Genomic DNA, 25244 nt, shown 5'->3' on the forward strand with positions numbered 1-25244 from the left:
GAATCTACATACAACTAACCCTGAAGAATACTAATGTTTGTTAGCATTGGAACATTCGAAAGGATTTGTGTACTTGAGATACACATCAACTGAACCTCAAGTACAGACCAATTCAATCTACATACACCAAAATATAATAAATATTGATGTTTATTACCATCAACACTTTGGATAGGTTTTGTGTACATGCAATACACACCATTTTTACCTAAAGTTCAGACCAATTCAATTTTCATACACACGAACCTAATGAACAGAAATGTCTATTACCGACAACAATTTTGACAGGTGTTTTGTACTTGACGTGCACATCAACTGAATTTCAAGTACAGACAAACTACGTTTACATAAACCAAAACCTAAGGAACATTAATGGGTATTACAATGAAAACATTCGACAGGCTTTGTCTACTCGACGTACACATCAACTGTACCTCAAGAACATACCAATTGAATCTACATACAACCAACCCCGATGACTACTAATGTGCGTTACCATTAAAACTTTTTAAAGACTTTGTCTTCTTGAGGTACACATCAACTGAACCTCAAGTACAGATCGATTGAATCTACATACAACTAACCCTGATCAATACTGATGTTTGTTTGCATTGAAACATTCGAAAGGATTTGTGTACTTAACTATACTTAATTGTACTCGACTAGGTCTCGACTTTACTTAATTAGTCTGATTCAGTACTTGATGATCTTGGTGTAGTCTGAAATGGTCTCGACCAAGGCTTGACCAGTCACGACCTGTCTCAACCAGTCTGGACTCAGTCTCAACCAGTCTCGACCTGTCTCGACTAGTCTGGACCTTCAAATTTAGTCTTCACTGGTGTAAATCAGCTCATCTAACTAAATTATATATAGATCTTACAAAATACCAGTCTATTTGGTAGTTTGATTCATTGCTGTGAAATGAAAGAATTTAATTAATAGGTAAAAAAAAAGATTAAATTCAGATAGGCATCTTTAATTTTTTTTATAACTTTTTCAAATCAACTTGGATTTTCATCAAACTATACAGCTACCTTGGTAATATATTGATCTTACTGAATCACAGGTCGTTATGTAGTTTGGTGTATTGCTGTCAAAGTTGAGAATTAAATTAATCTAGGTAAAAAAGGTAGAATTTGCAGTTAGGACTATATTCAGATAGTACACTTTAATTCTTTTAATAACTTTTTCAAATCAACTTGGATTTTCATCAAACTATGCCACTCTCTAAGTAAGATATTGATCTTACTGAATCCCAGGTTGTTATGTAGTTTGGTGTATTGCTGTTAAATTTAACATTCAAATTAACCTAGGTAAAAAAATCTAGAATTTGCAATTTCGGACAAAATTCAGATAGTACACTTTATTTTTTTTTATAACTTTTTCAAATCAACTTGTTTTTTCATCAAACTATACAGCTATCTTAGTAATATATTGATCTTACTGAAACCCAGGTCATTGTGTAGTTTGGTGTATTGCTGTCAAATTTAAGAATTTAATTAATCTAGATAAAAAAAGCTAGGATATTTGAAATATATTTTTTATTATAATTTGGGATAAAGTATATATGATATAGTTATATAATTTCTTAAATGTTTTATCCCTTTTTTATATATATAATATGAATATATCAAAAAGGGATCAAACTTTAAAGAAATTATTAAAATATTTCTTCTGATTAGTGGTGATGTATAAAGCAATACCTCCTGCTTGGGGAAACTTATTAAAAAGATTACACCTACCAGAGAGTTTTAAATTCTAAATAACATTCATTCAAAATTGCAACAACCTGTTAAACTTAAACCACAGGGCTTTTTGAATTCACTAGATAAGTAATACACAAGTTTAAGAAAAGTAGGGCTTTCTTTTTACCTGTAAAACTCACTTGTACTGAGGTAATTAAACCATATTAAAGTGGTTCTTGTATGCCATGTCTTTAAATTTGACAAACATTATTTTTAGATATGATTAAAATACATTTTTACTGTAACTTTGGAACACATTTCCTTTTTTAAAAGGTTATCAAGGATTGTTATGAAAGTTCATGATATTAAATTCTTGTTTTAACACAAAAAGGTGTCTTTTTTTAAAATTTCTTAACCTTTTTCAAATCAGCTTGGTTTTTTATCAAACTTTTCAGCTATCTTTATTATATATTTATCATGCAAAAAAACACAGGTTGTTTTGTATATTGGTGTATTACTGTCAAATTTAATGACCTAGTTAGTAGGTAAAAAAAGGCTAAAATTTTCAGTTTTGACAAAATTCAGATAGATACCTATAATTTAGATATTTAAATTTGACAGCAATAAACCAAATTACCAAATAACCTGTTTTTTGTAAGAATAATATATAATAAAGATAGCTATAGATTTGGATGAAAATCCAAGTTGATTTGAAATAATCTAAAGTGTACTATCTGAATATAGTCCAAATTGCAAATTCTAGCTTTTTTGACCTAGATTAATTTAATCCTTAAATTTGACAGCAATACACCAAACTACATAATGACCTATGATTCAGTAAGATCAATATATTACTAAGATAGCTGTATAGTTTGATGAAAATCCTAGTTGATTTGAAAAAGTTATAAAAAAAGTTAAAGTGTACTATCTCTATTTTGTCTGAACTGCAAATCCTAGCTTTTTTGACCTAGATTAATTTAATTCTTAAATTTGACAGCAATACACCAAACTTCTTAACAACCTGGGATTCAGTAAGATTAATATATTACCAAGGTAGCTGTATAGTTAGATGAAAATCTAAGTTGATTTGAAAAAGTTATAAAAAGAATTAAAGTGTACTATCTGAATATAGTCTGAACTGCAAATTCAAGATTTTTTTACCTAGATTAGTTTAATCCTTAAATTTGACAGCAATACACCAAACTACATAATGACCTATGATTCAGTAAGATCAATATATAACTAAGATAGCTGTATAGTTTGATGAAAATCCTAGTTGATTTGAAAAAGTTATAAAAAAAATTAAAGTGTACTATCTCTATTTTGTCCGAACTGCAAATCCTTGCTTTTTGGACCTAGATTAATTTAATTCCTAAATTTGACAGCAATACACCAAACTTCTTAACAACCTGGGATTCAATCTATTTTGTCTGAACTGCAAATTCTAGCTTTTTGGACCTACATTAATTTAATTCTTAAATTTGACAGCAATACACCAAACTACAAAATGACCTTCGATTCAGTAAGATCAATATATTACCAAGGTAGCTGTATAGTTTGATGAAAATCCAAGTTGATTTGAAAAAGTTAAAAGAAGATTTAAAGTGTACTATCTTAATATAGTCCGAACTGCAAATTCAATCTTTTTTACCTAGATTAATTTAATTCTTAAATTTGACAGCAAAACACCAAACTACATAGTTTGATGAAAATCATAGTTGATTTGAAAAAGTTATAAAAAAAAATTAAAGTGTACTATCTGAATTTTGTCCAAAATTGCAAATCCTAGCTTTTTTGACCTAGATTAAATTTAACAGCAATACACCAAACTACATAATGACCTTTGATTCAGAAAGATCCATATATTACCAAGGTAGCTGTATAGTTTGATGAAAATCCAAGTTGATTTGAAAAAGTTATAAAAGAATTAAAGGGTACTATCTGAGTATAGTCCGAAATGCAAATTCAAGCTTTTTTGACCTAAATTAATTTAATCCTTAAATTTGACAGCAATACACCAAACTACACAATGACCTATGATTCAGTAAGATCAATATATTACTAAGATAGCTGTATAGTTTGATGAAAATCCTAGTTGTTTTGAAAAAGTTATAAAAAAAATTAAAGTGTACTATCTCTATTTTGTCTGAACTGCAAATCCTAGCTTTTTGGACCTAGATTAATTTAATTCTTAAATTTGACAGCAATACACCAAACTTCTTAACAACCTGGGATTCAGTAAGATTAATATATTACCAAGGTAGCTGTATAGTAAGATGAAAATCTAAGTTGATTTGAAAAAGTTATAAAAAGAATTAAAGTGTACTATCTGAATATAGTCTGAACTGCAAATTCAAGATTTTTTGACCTAGATTAATTTAATTCTTAAATTTGACAGCAATACACCAAACTACATAATGACCTATGATTCAGTAAGATCAATATATTACTGAGATAGCTGTATAGTTTGATGAAAATCATAGTTGATTTGAAAAAGTTATAAAAAAAATTAAAGTGTACTATCTCTATTTTGTCTGAACTGCAAATCCTAGCTTTTTGGACCTAGATTAATTTAATTTTAAATTTGACAGCAATACACCAAACTTCTTAACAACCTGGGATTCAGTAAGATTAATATATTTCCAAGGTAGCTGTATAGTAAGATAAAAATCTAAGTTGATTTGAAAAAGTTATAAAAAGAATTAAAGTGTACTATCTGAATATAGTCTGAACTGCAAATTCTAGCTTTTTTGACCTAGATTAATTTAATCCTTAAATTTGACAGCAATACACCAAACTACATAATGACCTATGATTCAGTAAGATCAATATATAACTAAGATAGCTGTATAGTTTGATGAAAATCCTAGTTGATTTGAAAAAGTTATAAAAAAAATTAAAGTGTACTATCTCTATTTTGTCCGAACTGCAAATCCTTGCTTTTTGGACCTAGATTAATTTAATTCTTAAATTTGACAGCAATACACCATACTTCTTAACAACCTGGGATTCAGTAAGATTAAAATATTACAAAAGTAGCTGTATAGTTAGATGAAAATCTAAGTTGATTTGAAAAAGTTATAAAAAGAATTAAAGTGTACTATCTGAATATAGTCCGAACTGCAAATTCAGGCTTTTTTGACCTAGATTAATTTAATCCTTAAATTTGACAGCAATACACCAAACTACATAATGACCTATGATTCAGTAAGATCAATATATAACTAAGATAGCTATATAGTTTGATGAAAATCCTAGTTGATTTGAAAAAGTTATAAATTAAATTAAAGTGTACTATCACTTTTTTGTCTGAACTGCAAATCCTAGCTTTTTGGACCTAGTTTAATTTAATTCTCAAATTTGACAGCAATACACCACACGTCTTAACAACCTGGGATTCAGTAAGATTAATATATTACCAAGGTAGCTGTATAGTAATTTGAAAATCTAAGTTGATTTGAAAAAGTTATAAAAAGAATTAAAGTGTACTATCTGAATATAGTCCGAACTGCAAATTCAAGCTTTTTTTACCTAGATTAATTTAATCCTTAAATTTGACAGCAATACACCAAACTACATAATGACCTATGATTCAGTAAGATCAATATATTACTAAGATAGCTGTATAGTTTGAAGAAAATCCTAGTTGATTTGAAAAAGTTATTAAAAAAATTAAAGTGTACTATCTCTATTTTGTCCGAACTGCAAATCCTTGCTTTTTGGACCTAGATTAATTTAATTCTTAAATTTGACAGCAATACTCCAGTCTTCTTAACAACCTGAGATTCAGTAAGATAAATATATTACCAAGGTAGCTGTATAGTTAGATGAAAATCTAAGTTGATTTGAAAAAGTTATAAAAAGAATTAAAGTGTACTATCTCTATTTTGTCCGAACTGCAAATCCTTGCTTTTTGGACCTACATTAATTTAATTCTTAAATTTGACAGCAATACACCATACTTCTTTACAACCTGGGATTCAGTAAGATTAATATATTACAAAGATAGCTGTATAGTTAGATGAAAATCTAAGTTGATTTGAAAAAGTTATAAAAAGAATTAAAGTGTACTATCTGAATATAGTCTGAACTGCAAATTCAAGCTTTTTTGACCTAGATTAATTTAATCCTTAAATTTGACAGCAATACACCAAACTACATAATGACCTATGATTCAGTAAGATCAATATATAACTAAGATAGCCGTATAGTTTGATGAAAATCCTAGTCGATTTGAAAAAGTTATAAAAAAAATAAAAGTGTACTATCTCTATTTTGTCCGAACTGCAAATCCTTGCTTTTTGGACCTAGATTAATTTAATTCTTAAATTTGACAGCAATACACCATACTTCATAACAACCTGGGATTCAGTAAGATTAATATATTACAAAAGTAGCTGTATAGTTAGATGAAAATCTAAGTTGATTTGAAAAAGTTATAAAAAGAATTAAAGTGTACTATCTGAATATAGTCCGAACTGCAAATTCAAGCTTTTTTTACCTAAATTAATTTAATCCTTAAATTTGACAGCAATACACCAAACTACATAATGACCTATGGTTCAGTAAGATCAATATATTACTAAGATAGCTGTATAGTTTGAAGAAAATCCTAGTTGATTTGAAAAAGTTATAAAAAAAATTAAAGTGTACTATCTCTATTTTGTCTGAACTGCAAATCCTAGCTTTTTGGACCTAGTTTAATTTAATTCTTAAATTTGACAGCAATACACCAAACTTCTTAACAACCTGGGATTCAGTAAGATTAATATATAACCAAGGTAGCTGTATAGTTTGATGAAAATCCAAGTTGATTTGAAAAAGTCAAAAAAAGATTTAAAGTGTACTATCTGAATATAGTCCGAACTGCAAATTCAATCCTTTTTTACCTAGATTAATTTAATTCTTAAATTTGACTGCAAAACAATAAACTACATAGTTTGATGAAAATCCAAGTTGATTTGAAAAAGTTATAAAAAAAATTAAAGTGTACTATCTGAATTTTGTACAAAATTGCAAATCCTAGCTTTTTTGACCTAGATTAAATTTGACAGCAATACACCAAACTACATAATGACCTTTGATTCAGAAAGATCTATATATTACCAAGGTAGCTGTATAGTTTGATGAAAATCCAAGTTGATTTGAAAAAGTAATAAAAGAATTAAAGGGTACTATCTAAGTATAGTCCGAAATGCAAATTCAAGCTTTTTTGACCTAAATTAATTTAATCCTTAAATTTGACAGCAATACACCAAACTACATAATGACCTATGATTCAGTAAGATCAATATATTACTAAGATAGCTGTATAGTTTGATGAAAATCCTAGTTGATTTAAAAAAGTTATAAAAAAAATTAAAAAAGTGTACTATCTCTATTTTGTCCGAACTGCAAATCCTAGCTTTTTGGACCTAGATTAATTTAATTCTTAAATTTGACAGCAATACACCAAACTTCTTAACAACCTGGGATTTAGTAAGATTAATATATTACCAAGGTAGCTGTATAGTTAGATGAAAATCCAAGTTGATTTGAAAAAGTTATAAAAAAAATTAAAGATGCCTATCTGAATTTAATCAATTTTTTTTACCTATTAATTAAATTCTTTCATTTCAGAGCAATGAATCAAACTAACAAATAAACTGGAATTTTGTAAGATCTTTATTTAATTTAGTTAGATGGGCTGATTAATACCAGTGAAGACTAAATTTGAAGGTCCAGACTAGTCGAGACAGGTCGAGACTGGTTAAGACTGAGTCGAGACTAGTCAAGACAGGTCGAGACTGGTTGAGACAGGTCGAGACTGGTCAAGCCTTTGTCGAGACCATTTCAGACTACACCAAGATCATCAAGTACTGAATCAGACTAATTAAGTAAAGTCGAGACCTAGTCGAGTACAATTAAGTACAGTTAAGTACTGTCGAGACAATGTCGAGACTAGTTGAGTAAAATGTGTGCTCGACTTTACTGGTCGAGCACAAAAACTGGTCTTTTCAGACTCTGAGCAGTTTGTAGTGATATTTATATTTGTATAGATGATTGTTTACTTCTGGTCACCTAACACATATTTTGACTTTGGTTACCTCTGATTACCTTTCACAGATATTGATTAGGCCTGGTCATCTTACAATAATATTCTTGTTCTTTCTGCTCGACGTACACATCAACTGTACCTCAAGTACAGACCGATTGCATCTACGTAAATATACAACCAACCTTGTTGAATACTTATGTGTGTTACCATTAAAACTTTTGAAAGGCTTTGTTTACTTGAGGTACACATCAACTGTACTTCAAGTACAGACCGAATGAATCTACGTATCAATTTGGTTACCTCACCTAAAACATATATTGACGTTGGTTACCTCTAGTTATATTGACTTTGGTTACCACTGGTCACCTTGCACAGATATTGACTATAGTACCTTGTGGTAACCTTACAATGATGTTTTTTTTTCATTACACATATTTTGACGTTGGTTACCTCTTGTCATCTTACACATATTTTGACTTTGGTTACCTCTGATTACCTTTCACAGATATTGATTAGGCCTGGTCATCTTACAATAATATTCTTGTTCTTTCTGCTCGACGTACACATCAACTGTACCTCAAGTACAGACCGATTGCATCTACGTAAATATACAACCAACCTTGTTGAATACTTATGTGTGTTACCATTAAAACTTTTGAAAGGCTTTGTTTACTTGAGGTACACATCAACTGTACTTCAAGTACAGACCGAATGAATCTACGTATCAATTTGGTTACCTCACCTAAAACATATATTGACGTTGGTTACCTCTAGTTATATTGACTTTGGTTACCACTGGTCACCTTGCACAGATATTGACTATAGTACCTTGTGGTAACCTTACAATGATGTTTTTTTTTCATTACACATATTTTGACGTTGGTTACCTCTGGTCATCTTACACATCCATTGACTTCGGTTACCTCTGATTACCTTTCACAGATATTGACTATGCTTCCCCCTGGTCATCTTACATTGATATTCTTGTTCTTTCTGCTCGACGTACACATCAACTCTACCTCAAGTACAGACCGATTGTATCTACGAATACATACAACCAACCCTGATGAATACTTATGTGTGTTACCATTTAAACTTTCTACAGGCTTTATATAGATATAAGAAGATGTGGTATGAGTGCCAATGAGACAACTCTCCATCCAAGTCAAATTTTATAAAAGTAAACCATTTCAGACTACACCAAGATCATCAAGTACTGAATCAGACTAATTAAGTAAAGTCGAGACCTAGTCGAGTACAATTAAGTACAGTTAAGTACTGTCGAGACAATGTCGAGACTAGTTGAGTAAAATGTGTGCTCGACTTTACTGGTCGAGCACAAAAACTGGTCTTTTCAGACTCTGAGCAGTTTGTAGTGATATTTATATTTGTATAGATGATTGTTTACTTCTGGTCACCTAACACATAATTTGACTTTGGTTACCTCTGATTACCTTTCACAGATATTGATTAGGCCTGGTCATCTTACAATAATATTCTTGTTCTTTCTGCTCGACGTACACATCAACTGTACCTCAAGTACAGACCGATTGCATCTACGTAAATATACAACCAACCTTGTTGAATACTTATGTGTGTTACCATTAAAACTTTTGAAAGGCTTTGTTTACTTGAGGTACACATCAACTGTACTTCAAGTACAGACCGAATGAATCTACGTACAACCAACCCTGATAAATACTAATGTGTGTTAGAATTAAAACTTTCGAAAGGCTTTGTCTTCTTGAGGTACACATCAACTGAACCTCAAGTACAGACCAACTACGTTTACATAAACCAAGACCTAATGATCAATAATGTGTATTACAATCAAAACATTCGACAGGCTTTTCTACTCGACGTACACATCAACTGTATCTCAAGTCACCTTGCGCAGATATCGACTATGCCTCTCCCTGATCATCTTACAATAATAATCTGGTTGTTTTTAGACAGATACGAATGTGGTAATCTCAAATCACCTTACACAGATTGTAACTTTTGTTTCACAATATATCCTATCACAGATATCGATTTATTTACCTCTGATCACAATACACAGATATTGACTATGGTTATGTCTGGTCACCGTATCCTTATGTTATGTTAACTTTACACATATAACTAACGTGGTTACCTCTGGTCACCTAACACTCATGATGCCTTTGATTACATCTACTCAATTGACGCAAATATTGACTTTGATAACCTCTGGTCACGGAACATAGATTTGGTTCCCTTTATTCTCTTTAGGCAAATATTGACATTGGTTCTCGTTGTTCTCTTTAGACAGATATTGACTTAAGATACCTCTGTTCACCATAATTACACATATGTTGACTTTGGGTACCAATGCTAGCCCAACAGAGATAGCGTTTTTGTTACTTCTGCTCACCTTACACAGATATTGACTATTGTTACCTCTGGTTACCTTACACTGCTGTTCTGGTCACCTTACACAAATGTTTAATATGGTAACTTCTGGTCATCTTGTAGATATAATGACTTTGGTTACATCTACTCAATTGACACAGATATTGACTTTTGTTACCTCTGGTTACCTTATACTGCTGTTCTGGTCACCTTACACAAATGTTTAATATGGTAACTTCTAGTCACCTTGTAGATATAATGACATTGGTTACATCTACTCAATTGACACAGATATTGACTTTGGTTACCTCTCTTCACCATAATTAACACATATCTTCACTTTTGTCATCTGGTCACCTTACACAGAAATTCACTTTGGATAACTCTGGTCACTTTGGTAACCTTACACAAATGATTAATTTGGTTACTTCTGGTAACCTTGAAAGGATATTGACTATTTTTACCTCTCGTCACCTTTCAATTATACTCTGGTCACATTACACAATTGTTCAATTTGGTTACCTCACCTAACACATATATTGACGTTGGTTACCTCTTGTTATATTGATTTTGGTTACCTCTGGTTACCTTACACTGATGTTCTGTTCACCTTACACAAATGATTAATTTGGTTACTTCTGGTAACCTTGAAAGGATATTGACTATGTTTACCTCTTGTCACCTTCCAATTATACTCTGGTCACATTACACAATTATTCAATTTGGTTACCTTACCTAACACACATATTGACGTTGGTTACCTCTAGTTATATTGACTTTGGTTACCACTGGTCACCTTGCACAGATATTGACTATAGTACCTTGTGGTAACCTTACAATGATGTTTTTTTTTTCATTACACATATTTTGACGTTGGTTACCTCTGGTCATCTTACACATCCATTGACTTCGGTTACCTCCGATTACCTTTCACAGATATTGACTATGCTTCCCCCTGGTCATCTTACATTGATATTCTTGTTCTTTCTGCTCGACGTACAGACCGATTGTATCTACGAATACATACAACCAACCCTGATGAATACTTATGTGTGTTACCATTTAAACTTTCTACAGGCTTTATAAAGATATAAGAAGATGTGGTATGAGTGCCAATGAGACAACTCTCCATCCAAGTCAAAATTTATAAAAGTAAACCATTATAAGTCAAAGTACGGTCTTCAACACGGAGCCTTGGCTCACACCGAACAGTAAGCTATAAAGGGCCCCACAAATTACTAGTGTAAAACCATTCAAACGTGAAAACCAACGGTCTAATCTATATAAAAAACGAGAAACGAGAAACACTTATGAACCACATCAACAAAGGACAACTACTGAACATCAGATTCCTGACTTAGGACAGGTGCAAACAAATGCAGCGGTTTTAAACGTTTTAATTGTACCAAACCTTCTCTTTTTTTCTGAAACAATAGTGTAATATCACAACATAGAAAGACACACTATAGAATATCAACTGAAATAGCTTCACTCAATCAAAGGACATGTTAACACCAGTGAACATACACTGAACAAATAAGTTTGACCTATGATACAATGTAAATACAAAATAAATAAACCAAGGGAAGAATAATAAAAGTAACATGTTATATCGGTATGAAATGTTAAACAATTTAAGAAAAACAATATGCTCGAACAAAAATATGTCTACTTGAAGTACTCATCAACTGCACCTCAAGTACAGACCAATTCAATCTACATACACCCAAATATAATGAATATTAATGTATTACAATCAAGAATTTGGACAGGCTTTGTCTACTTCATGTACAAATCAACTGCACTTCAAGTAAAGATTGATGGAATCTACATACACCCTATAATCAAGTATAGATCAACTACATTTACATAAAACAAAACCTAAAGAACATTAATGTGTATCACAATCGAAACATTCGACAGGCTTTGTCTACTCGACATACACAAGTACAGACTGATTGAATCTACATACAACCAACTCTGATGAATACAAATGTGTGTTACCATTAAAACTTTCAAAAGGCTTTGTCTACTTGAAATACACATAAGCTCATCAACTATACCTAGAGTATAGACCAATTCAATATAAATACACCCAAGTACAGACCGATTGTATCCACGAATACATACAACCAACCCTGATGAATACTTATGTGTGTTACCATTTAAACTTTCTACAGGCTTTATATAGATATAAGAAGATGTGGTATGAGTGCCAATGAGACAACTCTCCATCCAAGTCAAAATTTATAAAAGTAAACCATTATAAGTCAAAGTACGGTCTTCAACACGGAGCCTTGGCTCACACCGAACAGTAAGCTATAAAGGGCCCCACAAATTACTAGTGTAAAACCATTCAAACGTGAAAACCAACGGTCTAATCTATATAAAAAACGAGAAACGAGAAACACTTATGAACCACATCAACAAAGGACAACTACTGAACATCAGATTCCTGACTTAGGACAGGTGCAAACAAATGCAGCGGGTTTAAACGTTTTAATTGTACCAAACCTTCTCTTTTTTTCTGAAACAATAGTGTAACATCACAACATAGAAAGACACACTATAGAATATCAACTGAAATAGCTTCACTCAATCAAAGGACATGTTAACACCAGTGAACATACACTGAACAAATAAGTTTGACCTATGATACAATGTAAATACAAAATAAATAAACCAAGGGAAGAATAATAAAAGTAACATGTTATATCGGTATGAAATGTTAAACAATTTAAGAAAAACAATATGCTCGAACAAAAATATGTCTACTTGAAGTACTCATCAACTGCACCTCAAGTACAGACCAATTCAATCTACATACACCCAAATATAATGAATATTAATGTATTACAATCAAGAATTTGGACAGGCTTTGTCTACTTCATGTACAAATCAACTGCACTTCAAGTAAAGATTGATGGAATCTACATACACCCTATAATCAAGTATAGATCAACTACATTTACATAAAACAAAACCTAAAGAACATTAATGTGTATCACAATCGAAACATTCGACAGGCTTTGTCTACTCGACATACACAAGTACAGACTGATTGAATCTACATACAACCAACTCTGATGAATACAAATGTGTGTTACCATTAAAACTTTCAAAAGGCTTTGTCTACTTGAAATACACATAAGCTCATCAACTATACCTAGAGTATAGACCAATTCAATATAAATACACCCAAGTACAGACCGATTGTATCCACGAATACATACAACCAACCCTGATGAATACTTATGTGTGTTACCATTTAAACTTTCTACAGGCTTTATAAAGATATAAGAAGATGTGGTATGAGTGCCAATGAGACAACTCTCCATCCAAGTCAAAATTTATAAAAGTAAACCATTATAAGTCAAAGTACGGTCTTCAACACGGAGCCTTGGCTCACACCGAACAGTAAGCTATAAAGGGCCCCACAAATTACTAGTGTAAAACCATTCAAACGTGAAAACCAACGGTCTAATCTATATAAAAAACGAGAAACGAGAAACACTTATGAACCACATCAACAAAGGACAACTACTGAACATCAGATTCCTGACTTAGGACAGGTGCAAACAAATGCAGCGGGTTTAAACGTTTTAATTGTACCAAACCTTCTCTTTTTTTCTGAAACAATAGTGTAACATCACAACATAGAAAGACACACTATAGAATATCAACTGAAATAGCTTCACTCAATCAAAGGACATGTTAACACCAGTGAACATACACTGAACAAATAAGTTTGACCTATGATACAATGTAAATACAAAATAAATAAACCAAGGGAAGAATAATAAAAGTAACATGTTATATCGGTATGAAATGTTAAACAATTTAAGAAAAACAATATGCTCGAACAAAAATATGTCTACTTGAAGTACACATCAACTGCACCTCAAGTACAGACCAATTCAATCTACATACACCCAAATATAATGAATATTAATGTATTACAATCAAGAATTTGGACAGGCTTTGTCTACTTGATGTACAAATCAACTGCACTTCAAGTAAAGATTGATGGAATCTACATACACCCTATAATCAAGTATAGATCAACTACATTTACATAAACCAAAACCTAAGGAACATTAATGTGTATCACAATCGAAACATTCGACAGGCTTTGTCTACTCGACATACACAAGTACAGACTGATTGAATCTACATACAACCAACTCTGATGAATACAAATGTGTGTTACCATTAAAACTTTCAAAAGGCTTTGTCTACTTGAAATACACATAAGCTCATCAACTATACCTAGAGTATAGACCAATTCAATATAAATACACCCAATTCGGATGACAATATTACCATCAAAACTTTCGACAGGCTTTGTTTACTTGCGGTACACATCAACTGAACCTCAAGTAAAGACCAATTCAATCTACATACACACAAGTATAATGAATATTAATGTATTACCATCAAAACTTTGGACATGCTTTGTCTACATGAAGTACACATCATTTGTACCTCAAGTACAGACAAATTCAATCTTTATACACTAGAACCTAATGAACAGGAATGTCTATTACCAACAACAATTTTGACAGGCTTTTCTACTTCACGTACATCGTTTCTTTATAAAGTATGACATTATAACGGTTCTCTAGATATAGAGCGGACACAATTTGTTACAGACGGACGAACGGACAGACGGCAGATGGACAGACTGATCACTATAGGGCGACCCGCCACTAGGCGTGGCCTTAATAAAAAGATATGTAGAATATACACCAATGCGATAGAAACCAACAACAAAATAACTGTTAACACAGAGATATGTCTCGCTTACTTGTTACCTTGACAATGCAAATGTTGAAATTAAAATAGCAATTCTTTAATATGTAAGTTATGCAAATATTCAAAGTCAATGAACCATGACTGAAGGTGCAGGGCTAAACAATCTCCATGAAAATGGGATATGCCAATGCCAATACAACTGCATACCAAATACCACTAAAATCGTTCCTTTTAAACAAACCTAAACACAAACATTAACTTGCAAACTATGTACAAGTTTGAGAGTCAATGAACCATAATGAGGGTGTGGGGTTATATAATCTCCATGGAAATGAAACTTGCAAATGCCAAAACATGTGCATTCCAAATATCATTGACTTAACATAAGTGGTTCATCTTAAACTAACCTATTCACAAACTAATACATGTAAACTAACCAAAAGTTTCAAGGTCAATAGACCATGACTGAGGGGACGGGGCCAAATAATCTCCATGGAAATGAGATATGCCTATGCTTATACAACTGCATACCAAATATCATTGACCTACCACTAGTGGTTCCCCATAAACTGACCTAATAACAAACTAATACATCACAAAAAAACCAACTTTAAACTAAAGAATCTGGAGGCCAATTTTGCAATGTTTTTCTATGATAGCTTATATGAACCTGGGAGATTATCATGACTTATATTTTCTTCACTGTGAGCCTGTGCGAAGTTTTAAAGTTAATAGAGAGATGAAAACTAAATAATTGATGAATTATTGAATTGTTGTTTGCATCCCCCCCCCAAAAAAAAAAATTTTGGTAGTGCAATTGTAAATTTGAGATTTTTGTAGATTACTAAAAGAAATCAAAACATCATAGACTTCAAAATCCTCTATTCAGTTTATGTTCATGCTATTTGTCCTTTGCTGCTACAAATGATTTCTGCTTCTTGTCAACACCAAGTTCTTGGCTCAACAATTTTATTTTTTATGAAGTGCTCTTCCTTTTTGGTGAACTTCCGAGAGATGACCTATCTAAAGATGCTAATAAACTCGACCTGTCAGAAGAAATCAAAGCTCAAAACTAATATTTACCATTTCTGGTGTATCCTTGCTATAACCTGATCGACGATCACTGATCAAAGGGGAAAAATCTCAGAATATAAAAGAAACCTGGGGCCTCATACTTATTTTCGTTGTTTGCTAATTGCATCTTTATATTTCTTGATCTTTGATAAAATTAAAAATGGAAATGGGGAATGTGTCTAAGAGAAAACAACCCGACCAAGGAGTAGAAAACAGCCCAAGGCCACCAAAGGGTCTTCAACACAGCGAAAAAATCCTGCATCCTGGAGGCGGGCTTCAGCTGGCCCCTTAGTTAGCAATATACAGTTAGGAAAAAAAAATTAAATTTAACCTCATAAATTTTACGATCCCCTTTTCCTTGCTTTGTTACAAATTAAGCTTACTGTTTGTGTCATATATGTGCATATGTATATAATCAGTATCTTCCATAGATTTGATATCAAGAATTTAAAATGGTTAAATATAACTTCTTTTTTGATGTATCCATGGCAACAATCTGCATTTATAAAATTTGCAATAAAATATTACAAAAAGGGGGTAAAGATGTCACATATTTGACCAAAACTTGGCAAAAACTAGAATTTCAATCCTTTGGAGTGATACCTTTTCTGAAACTGTTTAAATATATCTATCAAGGGATCCAATAAAAATCATATGTCGTTCGTTTCATGTTTTTGTAAAATGGCGTATAAAAGTTCGTTTGAAAAAATAGTGTTTGTAAACATTACAATAATTTCTGGACCTATGGCCATTCTAGCTATGAAAATATGTACAGTCAATCAGAAAATAGCCCATAAAACATGTAGACAATAATCTTGATGTTCTTATATATAAACCCACTTTGAAGGCTAAATTAGTCAAAAGCTGTCTAAACATGAATTTTATTGTACAATAACTTTCATATTTGAAAAATCCACAGGGGCCAAAATGCGAAACCACACTCCTAACTGTGTATTTTTACCTTAACACTTTACACTACAAAAGTCAAAAAGTCTGAAAAGACCAGTTTTTGTCTGAATTTGCATGAATTTTTACTCGACATTCTTAATTTGTCTGAATAATTTTTAAAAATTCTTGACATAGTATGAATTTGTCTAATAAGGTTCTTGATTTTTCTTGACAAGTGTCTTGACAGTATGAACATTGTCTTAAAATTTCTCGACACTTCCTGTATCATCTGATAAGAGTCTGGATTAGTCTCGACCAATTCTTGACTGTCTTAAATTTGTCTCGATCTGTCTTGACATATTCTTGACATTCTTAATAATGTCTGAATATGTCTCGACATATTCTTGACATTCTAAATAATGTCTGAATATGTCTCGACACATTCTTGACAGTCTTAAATATGTCTTGACACTATCTCAACAGTATAAATTTCGCCTGAAATGTGAACAGACTTATTCTGCACTGTTTATGTCATTCTATTGCTGTTATATACTCCTTTTTATTATGGATAAACTAAACTTTGAAGAATCAAGGATTAATTTGGTATAGTAAGAGGTAAACGGACAGAAAGTCACAGGACAAAAAGTCACAGGACATAAAGTCACAAATTTGATAGGACAAAAAGTCACAGGACAAACAGTCATAAATAGTTTGTTGACAATTGTTTGAATATATAAGAGAAAGATCTTGAAATATTTTCTTTTTATTACATATATTTTAATTTTTAAGTTTAGGAAATTGTTCATAAGCCTTGATAAATGAAAATTTATTAAATTTTAATCGTGCAAAAGCCATTTAAGGATCAAGCCTCTTTGACATTTTGTTTTCATAGCAATCATTTGATTATTATTAATTTTTATGACATAAATTTTAATTACAAAGTTGCTTTATAAATAATAGAATAAGAAAAAAAATCAAAATATTTCTTTTTAAATTAGTTTTTCTTGTTCAGAGAAAAATAATCTCAAAACTGAATTGTGACTTTTTGTCCGTGACTTTTTGTCCGTGACTTTTTGTCTGACTTTTTGTCCTGTGACTTTCTGTCCTACATTCTAGTAAGATACCCTTTTGGTGCAACTAAGTTGGAATACCCTGAATAACCCCCCATGTAGTTTACTTTTGATTTATTTTTATTAAACATTTAAGTAATTGTTTTCACTTGGAATATAAGTCGAAGGTATTGACAAACAGCATTTAGATTTTTGCCGTTCGCAAAACTGCCAGTCAAATTTGCTTTACTAAAATAGGTGTCTTGTATCTCTTTTGGACCCCACAATTCATCTTTTGGGTTTGTGTGGCTAAAAAAAGAGGGGGGGGGGGGGGTGCTTTCGTTTAGGTCAAAGAATTTGTTCGCATCTTGATTCAAAAACCTTATTCATTTTTTAGAACAACCCAAAAACTTTTTTTATTCAAATTTGAGTGTTGAATTTTATAATTTTTTATCAAAAATAAATATTTGTGATAACTCCTTCCTGAAAAGAAAAAAATGTTTAGATCTATATTATGCATGTCTGTTTGAGAACCATTTCATAAGACCGATGATTTCTATAGAAATCATTGATGGGACCCATTATAAATACATTTTTTTATTATTCCTGGAGTAGATAATAATTTTCTTTTAATCTTTGGGAATTATTCAATTTTTTTTTATGTTAAAATAATTAACTTCATAATTTTGATGAAGAAAATCCATTTCAATTCAATTTTTTTCTCATCAAAATGATGATTTTCATTTTCATCTATCAACAAACTTTTTAAATTGTAGTGGCATGGTCGGTCAACTGATAAGTTGTATGGCTGATTACAGGTACCGGGTAAAGCAATAACTTCTATTTGACAGTTGCGTGTACTCTGGGGTGTGGAATACCTTAATTTTATGGGGAACATCCTGTCCATGTGTAATACTTTATATATTCCAACAGATGACATTACACAAATTTTTCTTCTGTTAAATGAATGATTTGTATATCATCATAATTTGCTATTTATATAAACCACATTTTGGTATAATAATTATTTACCATATCAACATTGAATATTATGAATGTAGAATGAAATATGTCTACAGTATGATTGGTTTGAATCATTTAATTTATAAGATTTAGGAATCAAAATTTGTAATTATTTAAAAACCCACATTGAAATTGTTTTATATCAACACACCCACATTTGAATTATTTTATACTTTAGATTTCATAGCCATATTTGCATTTGTAAAAATATTTATATACCCAAATTTTCAATTATTTTACATGCCCAACTTTTATTTTTGTTGTAAAGAAGTGTAACTTGAAACAACAGTATATCATATAAAGAGAAATAAAGATTAAAGTTATATCATGAATATTGGTCATGATTTGTAAAACTCAGAACTGTCAAGTAAATTTAAGACACGATTCAAAATGTTCAGAATATGTCAAGCCATACTGAGAAAAAATAAGAATGTCGAGAATATGTCGAGAAATTTCAAGACAGAATTCAAATGTCAAGAATTTGTCAAGAAATTTTAAGACCATATTCAGAATGTCGAGAATATGTCGAGTAAATTTCATACAAATTTAATATAAATGAGAATTTGTCAAGAAAAATTAAGACACAAGTCATACTTTTGGAGAATGTCGAGTAAAAGTTCATGCAAATTAAGACAAAAACTGGTCTTTTCAGACTTTTAGACTTTTGTAGTGTTAATAGCAATTATTTTTTTTCAAATTCTCCATTTTCAGTAATTTTCTGTGAACATTCTGTTAGCTAATACAAGTAAAATGGCCTTTTATTTTTGAAAATTGGTTGAGTAATAAATATTTTATGAAGGTTAGAAGTTTACACTGAAAAGCGACAAAAACTGAAAAGTGCCAAGTAAAAGTGTAAAATCTCATTTCTACCTCAATTTCTGGTTAAATTTTAAAAACCATACATTGTACCTCTTGTTTCTGTTTTTTAATGCTGAAATCTTAATAAGGTATACGTATCTGAAGATGCAATATTGTACAATATTTAGCAATTTGAGGCATAAAAATGTTATTTTTTATGTGTATTGCATACAAAGTCTTGATTAAGAAACTAGGTAATAGGGAATCAATTTCTAACATGTCTAACAGCAGAAAGAACTATACATTTAATTTATGCCAAAATGTAACATGAAACTTGAATAAAAATAACCGTTTGATATATTCACAAGAAAAAATACAAAGCTTTCAATACATGGGCTTCTACATAGAGTAAAATTCTTTAGTAGCAAAGCTTAAGCCTATAGAGTATAAATATAAGCTTTAAATTGTATGTCTGACAAGAAAAGAAAAGTTCATTGATATCTTTAAAAATTTTCAATAAAATGATCCACGGGCGCAGCTTGAAACGACTGCAGGGGTCGAACTTGAACAGTTGGGACAATTATAGGCACTACATTCAAGCTTGATACAGCTCTGAATTTGAATTGTGTTTAAATATTTGACACAGCATACATGTAGGTTTCTGACACAGAATGAACGTGGTCAAAGAACATAAAAATTTTAAATTGGACTTTTACCTTTTATGGTCCAATATCCAAAATCTAAATACATGGTTAGAATCAGCATATCAAAGAACCACAAGAATTAAATTTTTGATGAAATCAACAGATCAAACAATTTCAAATTTTGGACCCTATAGACCTCAATGTAGATCAATTTGATAAGGGGGCCCAAAATTATAAATGTAAATACATGGTTAGATTCAGCATATCAAAGATTAAGAATCCCATATATTCAATTTTTGTTGAAATCAAACAAAGTTTAATTTTTGACCCGGATTTGGACCAACTTGAAAACGAGGTCCAAAACCAAAATCTAAATATAAGTTTAGATTCAACATATAAGAGAACCCCTTTGGACCTTATTGAAGGCCGGTCCCATAATCAAAAGTCTAAATACATGGTAAGATTCAGCATATCAAAGAACCCCAAGAGTTCATTTTTTTTTAAATCACACAAAGTTTATTTTTGGACCCTTTGGACCTCAATGCGGAACAATTCAAAAACAGGGCCAAAATCGAAAATCTAAATACCAGGTTAGATTCAGCATATTAAAGAACCCAAGAATTCAAGAAATTGAATTAAACCACACTGAAATTGATCAAGAAATAAGCAATGTATACAAAGTATTAGAAAAGTATTGTTTTAAGACCCCTTTTCCTAAACGGCTAGGGCCATAATCCCCAAAAAATTAATCCCAACCTTCCTTTTTTGCTATATGGAACCTTGTGGTACAATTTCATAGAGGTCCATACACTTATTCTCAAGTTACTGTCTGGAAACCAAATTACTTTGGCCGACGCCAACAACGTCATAACATTATATGACCCCAAAAAAGTTTGTGGTCATATAAAAATTAAATCTGGGACATAATTACCATAAAAATGATAAATAAAATCAGAAAAAAAAACAAAGAAACAGAAGAATAACCTTAAGAACATAGATATATTTTTAAAATCCCTTTAGTGTCAATACGTGAGTTATACTATGCAGTATACCGTCATTTTCAATTTTATGTGACTGTGTATTAATCATGTTAATACATTTCTGTACATTTTGTCCTTTCAAATTCAGACCTATTTTCTGACACCTGCAATTTAATGTGGGCTTCTTTTACAATTTATTACAGCTACACTGCATCATCTCTATTAGAATAATCATGGTTAATATTTGCTACCTTTTCATTACACAAATATATAATTATAATAATCAGACAATCAAGTAAATTTGACAGCATGATGTACCTGAATCACATACATAATGTGTAGACCACATGTATTTTTATACTAGATCTAAAATGAAAATGCTTACCTCATCAAATTAGACTGTTGTTTACACTTAAGGATAAAAAATGTGTGAATTTAGAATCAAGCTACCAAAAGATCAATATCAATTTCACTGTTCAGTGAAGTTTTAATAAAACTATACATACAATATAGGTGAAGAAACCCACTGTATAAGTGCAAACATTTTTAAATCTGTTTTTATGTACTGTAAATTCAGAAATTATTGCATTCATTTATTGTTGCGATTTTAGGAAAATTTGCATACACATAAACATGATATATGTATCAGATAACAAAATGTGAGTTCTTATAATTGTGATTATTGGTAATTTTGTACATTTTTCCTTTGATGTGTACTCTCTGATAATGTCAGTATCCTTGGACTGATTATGATAAAAAAATTATTGGGTCAGTTCACATTTGACATGTGCGAGTGCAACGCGTAAGGATCTACTTTTCCTTTCATTCACAAAAATCACACGTAATTTTTTTCGCAGAAACGCACGATTTTTTTGGTGATTAATACTTGTCATTGTTTCAATAAAGTTTGTTTAGATTTTTTTGAACAGTTTTGTCTAAATTGCGTTAAAAATTTGAACAGAAAAAGTTCGTTATATATCCCCATTATTATTTAATCTATTGATAGCTTACCTTACTATCCCTATAGATCTATCTATAAGCAGCTTAGCTTGAATGTTAAAAAGTATGGTGCTGTTCCAATGTGTCTTTTTTTCTGTTTCTTGAGGAGGATTTTTTCAACCTGTTCAGTCACTATAAAGTGTTACAATTCATATTTAGACGCAACACATAAATGGTGACCAAAAAGGTACCGCAATCACAGGCATGACAGGATGGACCCTAAAATCAAAAAAATAAAATATACACATTTTTTTTATCTTTTTTTTATGGGACAAGGCGATGTGATTTTATTGCCAATGTATCGACAGTTATTTATGATGATTCATAGACCGAAAAACAAATAAGTGAACAAATTACAGGTTACGGTAGGGCCTTCAATATTTCAACGGTCCAGATTGAAAAATAAATGACATGACTTGAAAAAAAAAACATGAAAACTAAATAATTGACCAAAGTTGAGCTCGAGTTACATTCATTGAAATATTTGAAATAATTATGAGGTTAACAAGACATGAGCTTTCAGATAATCTACAAACATGCTGCCCACACCTGAAAAAATAATTGTCTGCTTTCAGAGTGCTTTCCTAAAATCATGAATGAGTGTGATCGTCTTCTGGCTGAACGCCAAGCGTATGCTTCTTTGCTATGTAAAACTAGAGGCTCTAAAGAGCCTGTGTCATTCACCTTGGTCTATGTGCTGCAGTGCATATTAAACAAAGGACACTCTACAACATTAAAGACAAGAAAAGAATTCATGACAAAATTCTCTGTTTTGTTGATGGTGACTTGTTTGTAGATCTAACTTTACTGAACAATTTTGCTGTTTACATTTTATCTCTATCTATTATAATATTCAATATAATAACCAAAAACTGCAAAATGTCCTTAAAATTACCAATTCAGGGGCAGCAACCCAACAAGGGGTTGTCTGATGCGTCTGATAATTTCAGTGCAGATAGATCTTGACCTGATAAACATTTTTACCGCATGTCAGATTTGCTCTTAATGCTTTAGTTTCAGAGATATAAGCCAAAAACTGCATTTTACCACCATGTTCTATTTTTAGCCAAGGCGGCTATCTTGCTTGATGGGTGGGGTCATCGTATACACTTTTTAACCTAAATACCCTAAGGATGATTTAGCCCAACTATGGTTTCATTTGGCCAAGTAGTTTCAGAGGAGAAGATCTTTGTAAAAGATTACAAAAATTAAGAATAAATTGTGAAAAAATTGACTTTAAAGGGCGATTACTCTTTATGGGGTCAATTGACAATTTTTGACATGTTTGACTTATTTGTAAATCTTACTTTTCTGAACAATTTTGCTGTTTACAGTTTATCTCTATCTATTATAATATTCAGGATAATAACCAAAAACTGCAAAATTTCCTTAAAATTACCAATTCATAGGCAGCAACCCAACAACGGGTTGTCTGATGGGTCTGATAGATCCTGACCTTATAAACATTTTACCCACATCAGATTTGCTCTAAATGCTTTAGTTTCAGAGATATAAGCCAAAAACTGCATTTTACCCCCATGTTCTATTTTTAGCCATGGCGGCCATCTTGCTTGATGGCCAGGGTCATTGGATACATTTTTTAAACAAGATACCCTCAGGATGATTTAGGCCAAGTTTGGTTGTATTTGGCCAAGCAGTTTCAGAGGAGAAGATTTTTGTAAAAGTTAACGGATGACTACGGACGATGGATGCCAAGTGATGAGAAAAGCTTACTTGGCCCTTTTGGGCCAGGTGAGCTAAAAAGAGATTTGACTTATCGGTATGTTTGCAATACATTCATGACATTCTGCATTGTTTAAGGCATGTTTAAAGCAGAAAAAATGGAAAGCATGCATTAATTGTTCATTTTCAATACTTTGTGAAAGAGAACACCATGTTTTCTGCACTGTCATGACTGTGACAAACTTCAAATGATGTAATGCAACCTGTGACGTCAAGTGTGATTCGCTGTGATTCAACACAATAAAGTACTGTAGTTTGTTTGTTCTTTTCTCTTTTCATTATAGTATTTTTCATTTTTTCATAATTACAGATAAAAAAAATAAAGGACTTTTTGTTTAACATGTTTAAGATACTGACTTTATCACTGTAAAATATATTTTTACCATGATAAAGTCAGTATCAAAAACAAAAAGTCCTTTATTCTATATTTCTCACGTAGTCGCATTATTCACAATAAAAACCTCTCAATAATTTCTGAATTTACAATATCAACATTGATCAATGTATCTAAATTTGTCTACCTTATTGAATAGTTTCCCGAAATATTCAAAAACTCATATGTATATGCATACTTAATTGAAGCTATATAAATAGAATAGGTAAATTGTTAACAGTAAACATGCTTTTATCATGTTTATAGACATTACTATACAGTATGTGTTTTTCTGTTGTTGAAGGCCATACAAGTGCCTATAATTGCTTCGGACAGAGCGGAGCTATTAGTTTCAGTCGATAAACAAGCCATCTTGAAATAATTACTAATCACATATAAATTCTGATTGGTTGCTTTATGATGCGGCTGAGATACAGCAACAGCTATTGGCTTAAATGAGATAAAGAATTACAGACTTTTCTTGTCTCAGGATAAGACATCAAATGCCAGAAAATTAACTATGTGTATTCCGATCAACTGTCATTAGTTCATGTTCGTTTTATTATGCATATATTGCACACTGAAATTCAATATTGAAATATCAATTATTAATACGTGTTTATTTGCTTTGTTAATCTGCAATATGCACGATTTGTTTTGCTAAACAATGTTCCTATACAATGTTTACAAAAATGCATTACCTGTATTTTATAACTTCTGCCAATATAGGCACACCTCCAGAATACTAATTCAACAACCACATGCACACATATTACCTTAAATTAGGGTAAAGCGAAGCAGTGCACAGCTTTTTAAAAAGCTC

Source organism: Mytilus californianus, unplaced genomic scaffold, assembly GCF_021869535.1.
Source record: "Mytilus californianus isolate M0D057914Y unplaced genomic scaffold, xbMytCali1.0.p SCAF_13, whole genome shotgun sequence".
Lineage (NCBI taxonomy): Eukaryota > Metazoa > Mollusca > Bivalvia > Mytilida > Mytilidae > Mytilus > Mytilus californianus.